The sequence below is a fragment of the Cibotium barometz genome, chromosome 3, assembly GCF_041138505.1.
Source record: "Cibotium barometz isolate CiBa-2024 chromosome 3, ASM4113850v1, whole genome shotgun sequence".
NCBI lineage: Eukaryota > Viridiplantae > Streptophyta > Polypodiopsida > Cyatheales > Cibotiaceae > Cibotium > Cibotium barometz.
The window spans coordinates 64,083,582-64,095,340 of NC_141048.1; the positions used below are offsets into that span (position 1 = coordinate 64,083,582).

The 11,759-nt window shown below is 43.7% G+C and overlaps 1 non-coding gene and 1 pseudogene across 8 annotated transcripts; both read right to left on the bottom strand.

The window, feature by feature from the left end:
• Window positions 1-1,677: 1,677 nt before the first annotated feature.
• Window positions 1,678-9,678, bottom strand: LOC147640388 (callose synthase 12 pseudogene; annotated as a pseudogene). Of its 7 annotated transcripts, none has more exons than XR_015262953.1 (4): window positions 9,466-9,641; window positions 9,091-9,356; window positions 3,615-8,968; window positions 1,678-2,046 (listed from the first exon to the last, which is right to left on the bottom strand). The product of XR_015262953.1 is annotated as a callose synthase 12 pseudogene, transcript variant X5 (transcript). The 7 variants fall into 7 exon arrangements; XR_015262954.1 differs by lacking the exon at window positions 1,678-2,046 and adding an exon at window positions 2,777-3,241 and having other exon boundaries at window positions 9,091-9,194; window positions 9,466-9,651; XR_015262949.1 differs by lacking the exon at window positions 1,678-2,046 and adding an exon at window positions 2,777-3,474 and having other exon boundaries at window positions 9,091-9,194; window positions 9,466-9,651.
• On the bottom strand, window positions 5,886-5,968 carry LOC147640389 (small nucleolar RNA J33). The gene has a single exon (XR_015263309.1). It is a non-coding gene; the product is annotated as a small nucleolar RNA J33 (small nucleolar RNA).
• Window positions 9,679-11,759: the final 2,081 nt, after the last annotated feature.

The following is an 11,759-nucleotide window of genomic DNA, read 5'->3' on the forward strand; positions in this document are numbered from 1 at the left end:
CGTTTTGTCATATCCATTGGCTAGGCCAACAGTATACTCATGATCACTCTGGGTCTCAGTCAATCCCAACTTCTTGACTAACGAGTAGTTCAAGAAGTTGTGACTAGCTCCATCATCAATAAAAACTGTGACTCTACGGCCACCTATGGTGCCATACATGCGCACCATGTCATGCGGACCTACAGTAGGCTGCCACATCGCTGGTGCTCACCACCCAGCCATAGAGGAAGAATGAGGATTGCCCCTCATCCCCCAGGCTATATAGTGTGTGGCCTGTCGTCCACACTAGCCTGGCCGCCCATGACTCCGCATGGGCGTCCTCTCCCACTGAACCCCGGATATGGCCATCCGGTCTGCCGTCGGACAGGCATTACAGCCTACGTGACAAAGTAGTTATGACCTCTTATTAATCTACCAACTTTGACTTGATAAAGGGTTAACTAACTAATTCTCGGTTGGCAAGAACACAACCTTAGCATGTTTATTTTTTACTTAGGCTAAAGTAGGGTACGCTAAAAAGCCAGAGGACTGACATTTACAAAAACCTGCATGTGTTTGAATACACCCTCACCATTTACTTGTCAATACATCCATGCACGCCTTCCCCAACCCTCCCTACCCAGCCTATGAAGATTTTATGTACAGGAACAGAGACCATCTGTCGATGGCTTAGGGGTTAGGGCCTTGTAGCATTGCTTTCCTGTAGTTCCAATTTTTGTAACTCAACCATATACTAAAATTCCCTGTATAAACATAGGTAAACTTAATGTCATATGTCCTTTGGAATATGGGTAAAATAAATTTCATATATATCCTGCATGTTATGCATCCATTGCTCACTGCTTCATGTATGTATGTCGCAATGGCATCTCTATCAAGTCCACTTCCTGCCATGGATACTTTGTAATGAAGTAGATAGAAAGAGAGAGAGAGGATGAAAGAGAAAGAAAGAGAGTGAGATTGCTGTTGCAAAAACCATGCTACCACTTGTCAATTGAACCAATCTCTTCTTTACAACTATCTACCTATTTACAACTATCTATCTCTATCTATTCTATTAAGCATAGGTTTTCTTCCATGCCACTTGTCACTCTATTTACCATCTCCTCTAAAAACCATCTCCTCTAGCCACATGGCAAGGATGTACAAAGGGACAGATTGTGCACGGGTGAGGACAGTGCCGCATTTACAACTATCTTTCTATTCTATTAAGCATAAGTTTTCTTCCATGCCACGTGTCACTCTTTCTATCATCTCCTCTAAAAACCATCTCTTCTAGCCACATGGCAAGGATGTACAAAGGGACAGACTGTGCACGGGTGAGGACAGTGCCGCAACAATGTGCAGGTGTAAAACTAGTTTCTTTTAATCATTAAATAGTTTGGTAAAGACCGAGCAAAATGATGTGATAGTCGTTGCTACTATAGTGCCAAAAACGACAGAAATGCAGAAATAAAGAGAGAAAAAGGTTTCTAATCTCACATTTTTACCTTTTTTTTAAAATATAATCTCACATTTTTAACCTTTTTCTCTAGTACATTTTTTTCCTTTTATTTGAGCTATTGTCTAAGCAAATATTCCACGATCTGTTAAGATGGGCCAAAAAAAGTAAGATTATTAGTTCTTTTATCTCTAGTTATTAGCAAAACCCTTCTTATTGAACTTATCCTTTTCATTATAGTTTTAGAAAGCAAGCCAAAAATCCTCCAACCTTTTATATTTTCTACATTGGTTTGGTGAAGGGAAAAAAATGGAAAGGAATAGTAGAAATGCCATAGCCAAGCCAAGGAACAGTACATTGGCAGCCAACGTCTCTCTGCCAGGAGCTCACACATGCCGGCAACGGCAGACGCAGCATACGCTTTGTCCAGCAGCTCACCCAGTTGCAGTTGCCGCCACCATATCAGAAGACCTCGGACTCCACCGCAAGCTCGATGAGGCTGCCTTCGCCTCACTCTATCCACAAGCAGGGAGTCACATACAACAAAGCTCTGCCCAAGCTCTCCTTTGCAGGCATTCTGCCTGTCACCAAAATGTAACATTTACCTGCTCAAACAAATCGACAAGCTGTGATAGGAGAATGCCACACTCAAGGGACGGCTTCATGACCTAGAGGAGAGTCTTGTGACCTTAGAAAACAAACTAAGCCCACAAATAGGAAGCCCAAATTGTTGGGAGGGCATAAGAAGGGATGAAGCAAGACCTTCATAAGATCATCAGTAACATAGAGGTGGTGGTCAATGAAGATTTCAGAGCACACATCAAATCATAAGTCATAGCCGGAGCCGGAGCCGGAGCCGGAGCCGAGGAAAAGAAATTAAGGCAATCAAAGACCCTTCAGTTCTATGCTTATTTGGGCAATTTACCAGATGCATGATACATGGATGGAGATAAGAAGGGTTAATTAGGTGAGCAAATACATGCAGCCATGCCAGAAGGGTTAATTAGGTGAGCAAATACATGCAGCCATGCCAATGATTGACTGGGAGCTCGTACTTGCGTTAGTTTTAAGACATGATAATTATGCATTATATCACTTAACATTAGAAAACAATAAGATTGGAATCCTAAAACAATCGAATAAACTTAAGGGTATAAAGATATACATTGCTGAGGAATGCACCCCAATGCAACTAAAGCAAAAGAATACACAATTAGCCAAGGTCAAAGCAGTTTGAAAATAAGGTAGGTAGACAGTCTATCATGAAAGGTAGAGTATTCATTGAGGACTTACAAAAACCCAAGCCAAAACTTAGAAAAAAACAATTCCATGTGATTTTGGAGTGGCTGAGTGATTGTATTCGATACTTGACATTGCAAAATTTACTAATAAATTAGTAGGATGTTTTTATGTATGGTTTTTTTATTTTGGACTAAAGATTTAGCTCTAGACCATAGATTCAGACTCTAGGCGGAAAGTCCTTCAAGTATGCATTTGTCCCATAGGTCATTTTGCCCCATTACTTTTTTCCTTGTTTCTTTTCCTGTATCTCCAAATCGGACACAATGCCGGGAATTAAGATTTAAGTTCAGGATGATCTTGAGAGTAAAGTTCAGTGGCAAAAGAGATGAGGATTTCACTAAAAAACGAAGGTGATGAAATCTTCATACAACAGGCTGCAAAATGCGGACAGGCAGGGTTATGCACGGGGCTCATTGATCGTCCATCAGCAGCCGCCCCCTGGCATTAAGGCCCTGTGCGCAGATCATATCTGATTGATGCTTCAAGGTCCTAAGCAATCTGAATCATAAACAATGAATTTGAGGTATACAAAGCTTTCGTGAGTCAAAAACAAATGTTAAGTTACAACACTCTGACATCAAAGGGGGCACTAGGACTTTGCATCATAATAATTAAGTAATGACATATATGCATGCCACTGATCCTCCTGTTTTCTGAAATTTGAATAACATAGTATATGGTAGAGGCAAAAACTGTCAGCTATGGTGTGACATAGGCTCACCCAATGTGACCTGCAAGGGCAAGATCATGTGCTACTTAAGAGAGCATCCACACATTTAAGAGGTCTTAGCCCAGAGCCACAGAAAAAAACCTTTTAAACAAATTACTTTAAGCAATCAACAAGCTCAAAATCCGGTTAGTGATACCATACCTGACTCTAGAAGCCTTGATTTGGTTTCTTTCCTGCTAGAATTCGAGAGATTTGAAGGCCTCTGCTGAAAGCTTGATTGAAAAGTATGCGGGTCTGCATTGCTTGGAATCCAGGAAGCCAGGAGAGTATGGCGAGGGGAATCATCACAACTACCGCAATAGCTAGCTCGTATAACCGAGCAACTGCAACAATAACAGGCCACACAGGTGTGTTCACCAGGAAAGGTTTCAGGACCAAAGCGATGCAAAGCAGCCCCCATCCAGTCGGTATGAAAGCTAGCAAGCTGAGAAAGAGGTCCACAAACTGAAACTCAGTCAGCTCCACCAGCAGCATGATAACCAAGGCTATGAAAACTGCCACCAAAGACTGAATTGCTCTGTAATAGAGATGATTCTTTGCTGAATACTTCTCTCCAGCAAAGGCTAATATCATGTACAGCACCATGGCACATATGATGTAGACCCAGGACACAAAGTACACAAGAACACTCTTGTTGTTGTCCGCAATGTGCAGCCTGTAGACCATGCCATATTGGATAAGGAAAAACCGCAAGCTGAGAGCTACTTCCAACACTCGTCCCCAAAAGTCTGTTGTCCTCAGGTGATCGTGTTCCTCATTCCACCACACCTCCCAGCTCTGGTCTGCCCTTGCCAACACTCCCCCTTTATACCACAACCAGTTTTGGAAGTCTTCAAAGTCATAGACTGTCTGTAACCAATCAAACCCTGTGGGGTTGAACAGAAATGGTGCCATGATCCATGTAAGGGCCAAAAACCAGCTTGAGAATGTTAAGAGGATGTACACGGAGGTGTTTGAAGCAGTACCTCCATATGCCTCATAGATGATCAACAATATCATCAGTTCAACTCCTTTCACAAAATGGCTCCTGGCATAGAGCCTGTAATTCTCAGCAAATTTCTCATGCTTCACCACAAACCCACGGCCAGTAGCACGGTATTTAGCCCCTCCATGCAGTAGAGTCCTGCCAAAGTAATGACATTTGGTGCCCAATGAGAAGGTGAAGAACACCGAACATAGCTCTAGCTGCATGGTAAGAAAATCCCACAATGCTCTGCTGAAGCCAAGCTCTAGAGAGTTCTCCACAACCATTGGCAATGCAGTGAAAAGTCCCAGTTGCACTATGAATTGTTGGTTGAGCGAGGCTGTGAGTGCCTTGTTAGTAAGACTTCCTGCAATCACATCCTCTATTCCACTGAGAGCAAGGTACACACGGCCCCACAAGAAAGCATACACTGTTAAGACAACGATCATGTTGTTGATGTAGAACCCCACCGTTGTATGGTAGAAGGAGAGCATCCGGAAGAAATCAAGGCGGTGTCCAAGACGGTAAACGTCCCTGCTCACAATCTGTTCACCATTGCCACTGGAGACCTTGGCTTCAAAAAGAGCTATTTGATTCAACCCCACATCCCGGCCCTTCCCCACTTGGATGTATTCATGATGAGTGACATTTCCTCCTCTAAGAGTACAGTTGAATCCAGCAAAGATATCCTCACTGATATTGATCACCCTTGAGGCCTTGCTGATGCCTCCCCTTGTCAAGAACCATAGCCTGTCAAACAAATCTGGGTGCCCATAATGCATTCTGATCTTCAGAGGGTTTGCCAGCACCCGCTGACCCAGAGTAACAAAACTTGTTTCCTGAGCAGACATAAACCAAGCTAGAGAAGAGACTGAGCCCGTAAAGACATGCTCTCGAACCCCTAGTATCTGTGGCCTCCTCAGCCCATAATGTTTGGTAAACTCCTGAAGCAAATTCCTCACTTTAAGAGCCTCCTCAAAGTGGTGGTCCTGATTCATATCAATGGTTTGCACTGCATCCCCTCTAGTGAAAATCAAGGCATGGTTTTGATTCTCAGGTTTGCCTTCTCCAAGCTTAAGGGGACCAGGAAGTTGGATTCGATAGATCTCCACCTCTTTCTCAAGAACTGTATCATATTTGACCAAAACGGAGTAGTACTTCTTATCTTCAGCCGTCACCACTTCATCAACATATGCTACCCTCATGGGTGGGTGGCTCTTCATCAAGAACAAAATGTCATCTGCTCTTGGATCCTTGTTGGCTTTCTGAGCTCCATAGATCTGGCATGCCACGACGTATGTGAATTTCATTCCAGCTATCGATTTCTCCTGAGATGTTCTATACATAGCACTCGTGGTGCTCATGCTGCTCATACTACGCCGACTGGTAGAAAAATCAAAGGACAAGTGGCTGCTGCTTAGGCTTTCCAATCTTGCAGCAGCTGCACCCTGTTTGAGCTCAGCTTCTGATACCACATCCAGGTGTGCAAGCGTCACAAGAGCACGTTGGTAATACATCATCCCCCTGACAGTTCGAGAAAGTGTTTGACCTCGGTATGAAGCCCACATCCTCAGCTGTCTTGCCTGTTCTTTGTCATCCCAAAGCTCATTCTCAGGGTTTAAACTGTCTTGCAACCTCATCCGTTCAAGAAAGTTTTTCCACTCATCTGGGTAAATGCTCTGTAGGTAGAAGAGGATTGTCACTCCATCCTCGTTTTGTTTTTTTAACTGCTCTTTGGTGTACAGAACATCCTCACTGTAGTAAGGTGTAAGCACACTGAAAGCAAGCATTCTCTCTACTGAGGGAGCATGGGGCATGTTCATGAAGAGAGAGTTGCTGAAGAATGCAATGCGTCTCCTGGCATCCAAATTTTTTGGGACATTGTTCATAGCCTCTCGGGTGCTGAGTGTAGTGTTCAGCCTCCTCAACCTGCGAAAAAATGCCTCATCATCTGGCTTCGGCAGCTCCACAGCATTCACAAACAAGAGCTCATTGCCATCTATAGCCATGCCAACCCCCTTTAGTGACTCGTACCAGCGCTTCTGTGTGGGAAAGTCTCTGATCACCACATCATACAAGTTCTGCAAAGCATCCACCACTTTTTGTATGTCTTTCAAAGCTGGCTTTTTCAGCAAAATTCCCACCAACGCCACCACGCGTGAATGGACCTCTGCCAATTCACTCACCCTGTAGTTGAGAGAGAAGGTGCCAAGCTCGAGGTCTGTTTCAATCTCCTTGAACAAATGCTCTACAATGCTGTGCTCCTTGCTATCATCTCTAAGGATCCTCATCAGCAAGTGTTTTACACTATCATAGCATTCCAGTACAGCACACCTTCTATATTCATTCTTGGATATCTTTGCCCACAGCTTCCTATCATCTATGCCTTGCCGATCCTGGGTGAAACCCAAAGCAACAAGAACTTCATTGGAGAGAAGCACAGAGGGCCACTGCATGACACTTACATTCCAAGTAGCCCTCGGGATCTCCAACAGCTCTACTTCATGATCACTCACAAGATCTTCCTGTCTGAAATAAAAGATAATCTCATTCCACAAGTATGCAAATTTCCGAGACTCCAATGTGCTTCTTTCATACTTCTTGTAAGCTTTGAATAGCCCATATCTGAGCTTCACCCTCCTCACCATGTCTCTAAGGAGGGCAACAAGGCGATGGTGGCGCATGGCCTCTCGCCCAAGAAGCCCCTCCTCTGGCATCAAATTGAAAGCCACTGCACTTGCAAAGAATGGAAATCTCAACTTGAGTTGTTCCACATTGCGGATTTCACCTATGTGTGAGGAAAGTCCCACCAATGCTCCAACTACAGATGAGAAAATAGAGTACCAAATCTGTAAATCCATTAGGTAGATCAAGACGACTGGTGCCCAGAGCACAGCAACGACAAACCTGTTATGGTTTCTGAAGAACTCATGCCATTCAAAAGTCACAACATTCAGACTAAGAAGCTCCCGTGTTGGGTCTACCAAGGGCCTCACCTGCAAGAAATAGCTAAAGGAGAATTTGGCTAACAGGACCACCAGCCAGAAGCCTGTGTATCTCAGATTGTCAACGATCCCTTCACGCAGACCACGAGCAACAAAAAGTCTTGTCTGAAACCACCATGTGAGGGCATGAAAGATGCCCCATTCTGATTTCTCCACAAAATTTCTGATCCAAGGAAGCACGAAAAGTGTAATTGCAAGGGCCTCGGGCAAGATGAACACTGATGCAGTTTCCAAGAATTGAAAGAGTCTCAGATTTGCTGCTTCTGACCACCTTCTGTCTGCTATTCTTTGCTGCCAAATCCGAGCTAGCAAGACGGAGAAAATAATTGTCCAGCCCGAGGCTACCACTATCTTGAGGAACATCCGGACACCGACAAGCTTTGTTTCTCTCGATATCAAGCTATACTGCATCCCTGCATCCAAGACTGCTTGCACTAAACGCAAACCTGACCAGGTGATGAAGATAGTCAGCAAGGCCCCTTGAACATCTCTGTCATTCAACACATGCCATGGAATTCCATCTCCATTGAAAGCAAGGATCATCATGGCCTGCAGCATAAGAATGAGGCCAATCCACAGATGATCAAAGCTACGGAAAATGTTCCAGAAGGAGCGCTGTTCTACAAAACCCGTCTTCCCAACCTTCTGTTGCCCAGGAAGTAGAGCCCTCCTCCCATTGCCCTTTTTTGGAATTACAAGGTAGTTTGAGGACTGCTTCATTGGCCATGAAAGCTGTGTGAAGCAACGCTTAGACCAGAAGTACTCATTCATGTCATCATAGTTCCGCCAAGCTGAGTGAGGAGCTTTGCCATCATTTGCAGCTTCTGCTTCTCCTTTTACTGCCTTGTAGATTGGTTCGATGACCTTGGTCAAAAAGCCATTCCTGCCATAGGAAGTTGGGACATACTCCTGCCCTGTCTCAGCATCTATGTGGCCTTCAATGATGTTATTGAGCTCCATAGCCATGTTGTGGAATATAAAACAGAGGCACTCGGGCATGAAGCGAAGGTTGGCCCCTTCCCCCCATATAAGGAGGTAGAGGCAAGAGTAGAAAAGCTCTCTGCGGTCATCAATGGTTCTAGGGTTTTTGGGGAGCCAGAGGTTGGGCTTCTTGTTGAAGAAATAGCACCAGTTCTTGTAGTTCTTGAGCAGTTTCTTACGCAGGAGCCGCACCACGCTGCGGTCGAGCCTGTCCATGGCTCCAGGAGGGGGTTGCATGCGCATTTGGTAGTTTGCGAGGAGGAGAACCACGTGCTCGCGCTGATTCTTGACATTGTCAGCCTGAAAACCGAAGAAAGCACCAAGCCAGTCCAGCAGGTCCAAGTCTGGTTGCCATAGGAAGACCTCCGCTGGTGGACGAGGGAGGTCCCCCACTGTCTTCAGAGCTTGCACAGCCGTTCTAACTTCGGAGAACCGCAGTGCATCATCATCTGCGAGCATATCATTAAGCTGTAGGATGTTGTAAACATTGACATCTTCATCTTCACCTTTGCCCACCATGGCCAAGAGCTTGAAAGTTCAACCCCCTACAGAAAATAAAGGTAATGAAGACACAGAAAAAAGAGAACTAGAAGGAAGGAACAAGGAAGAGGCTTTGGGAGAGAGAGAGAGAGAGAGAGAGAGAGAGAGAGAGAGAGAGAGGCTTTACGAGCCATATCCGTAGCCATGAAGCTTAACAAGCTGTTATCTCTAAACATTCTTTCTTCTTCTTCTTCTTCTTCTTCTTGGTCTTTTTACTCCCTTCCTTCTCTCCTGCAATAGCTTCAGTGCTTGAGCTCAGAGTCTGCTCCTCATGGACACAACGCTTGAACTCAATGTGCAACAAGGAAGATTGAAGGAAAACGCCTAAAAGGGGAAGAAAAAATCCCAGGATTTCTCTACCCTTTTCTGTTTCTGGTTTTTTTTTTGCTAAACCTGCGAAGAAGACAAGAAGGTTTGGAAAACTGAGCGAGTGAGCGCGCACACAGAGAGAGAGAGACAGAGACAGGGACAGCGAGAGAGGCCTCCATAGCCATGAGTTTACCTTAGGTCACAACAAAGCTTTATCTGTTGCCAGCGCCACAGCCATTATGCCATAGCTCATCTTCTTCTCTGTCACTGCGTTCAGTGCGGTGACCAAAATTGCGTTTGCTTTTTCGGCGGCTGCTACCGCTGATCAGAAAAGCAGGAAATCGACAGAGTCCGACATGGCTGACGGCATTTTTAAAATGCCCCTGTGTTCATTATTGCTATCCGTGAATGATGATCGCAGGTCGGAGTCAGAGATGCTTTCACCTATTAACTTGCTGCGTGAAAGTTTTTCAACCCAATCATTTTCATCTTTTACCCACATCGACGCTACATTTTTAAGGGCGTGTTCACGGGAGTAAGAATTGAGAGAAAGCGTGGTTAGTTGCTTTTTGACGGGCCTCACACTTGCTTTTTTTTTTTAGCATTTTGCATCACAGAAAAACTTGCTAAATCGTCAATTTTGAAGGGCAAAGGCGCCCGTAAAAAATCAAACCTAGCCACCACAAGCGTTGTGTATTGCACCTCTCAGAGCAAATAGGACTTTCAAATTTCCAAGCCAATAGCAAGGCTTGGGTTTGATTCCCTCATGAGCATAGTTTCTTTTTGACAGTTGTGTATTGCACCTCTCAGAGCAAATAGGACTTTCAAATTTCCAAGCCAATAGCAAGGCTTGGGTTTGATTCCCTCATGAGCATAGTTTCTTTTTGACAGACCTCACACCTGTTTTTTAGCATTTTGGTCATAAAATGCTTGCAAGAATTTAAAATGCCAAAAAAATACACAAAAAGAAGTCAAAAAAAACTTGCTATATCTCACCAAACCGGTAAATTTTGAAGGGCAAGGTAATCAAGCCTTCTCATGAGTGTAGGCTTGGGTTTGATTCCCTCTCACTCTAAGTAGGTCTTGCCCTATCCCCATGTTTTTACACCCACTCATGAGTGTAGGGTGTGTACCACCATCTCGGAAAAAAATTCATTAAACCCCAAACAACCATTGTTTAACACATACGTTTTAATCTTGGAAAGAGATCTCGGAGTAATGATGACAGGTAGATAACTACTATCTGCAAGTTCAACAACTAGAGGACACTCAAACTATGCCATTGGCAATGGATGAACGTGCCCTTACTAGAAAAAGGTCATCTTATTCTAACACCCTCAAATTTGAAACCTTTAAAAAGAAAAGTTGAAAAGCTTGGTATTATGCCCTTCTCAGATAAAAACAAATAAAGAGGTTAAAACTCTATTTAAAAAAATCGATCTTCCCGTAGTAAGCTTTGCACGATTCACCCAAAAAAAAGGTATACCCCTGATAGGCGTTGTGGTCTTCCCCCGGTAGGCTTTGTGGAATGTTATTAGAAAACCTTTGTGGTCTACCCCTTGTAGGCTTTGTGCAATATTCACATAAAACATTTAAAACTTGCAACTTAAAAAATTTATGGGTTTTTTTTCTAGAATTTGCATAACCAAAATAGTACAATTTTTGCATATCTTTCCATATTGAGAAAATAATATTTGCATAGATTTCCAAATTGAGAAAATAATATTTGCACGTTAATATGCAGTTCCATCGTGTATAGTTGGTAGGTTTTCTATGATCGTTGACTTTGTGTTCAGTAGATTTTGTATTGATTTAACCTGAAGTTAAGAAAGTACATTGGATGCACAATTTAGAAAAGAAAGGTTCTTAATCGTCGTGGGAAAAAAAGATTAGTAGCATTTTTAGTTTGCTTGATAATGTTGACAATGTCTCCAAAAATGAGCCCCTCCTTTTTTTATTCTCTCTCATGCTTCTCCCCATTTTAGTCTTCTTGTTAACATGGTCTCCAAAATGAGCCTCTCGATCCACCCGAGTTCAAGTCCCAACGTTGGTTGTATATGCCCTCGTGTTGCATTCCACCGACGTTAATACCTCTCTCTTTCTCTCCTTTATGCTCCCTCATGTTGTTTCACCTCTCTCTCTCTCTCTCTCTCTCTCTCTCTCTCTCTCTCTCTCTCTCTCTCTCTCTCTCTCTCTCTCTCTCTCTCACACACACACACACACACACACACACACGAGCACACGCGCATGTGTGTGCACACACACATAAAAGGATACTTTCCTTGTGACAACTTTCATAAAATGCTTTTAAACTACATCACCTTTGCATTTTATTATCTGACTTCTACTCACTTTTGTCCATCTTGGCGGTTGAAACCATGTTAACCCAGAAAGTGGTTAATATACCCCACTTCCTAATGGTGGGTGACACTTCCTAATGGTGGGTAACCGCTTCCTCGTGTTGTCACCCAAGTCAATGGTGAAGTT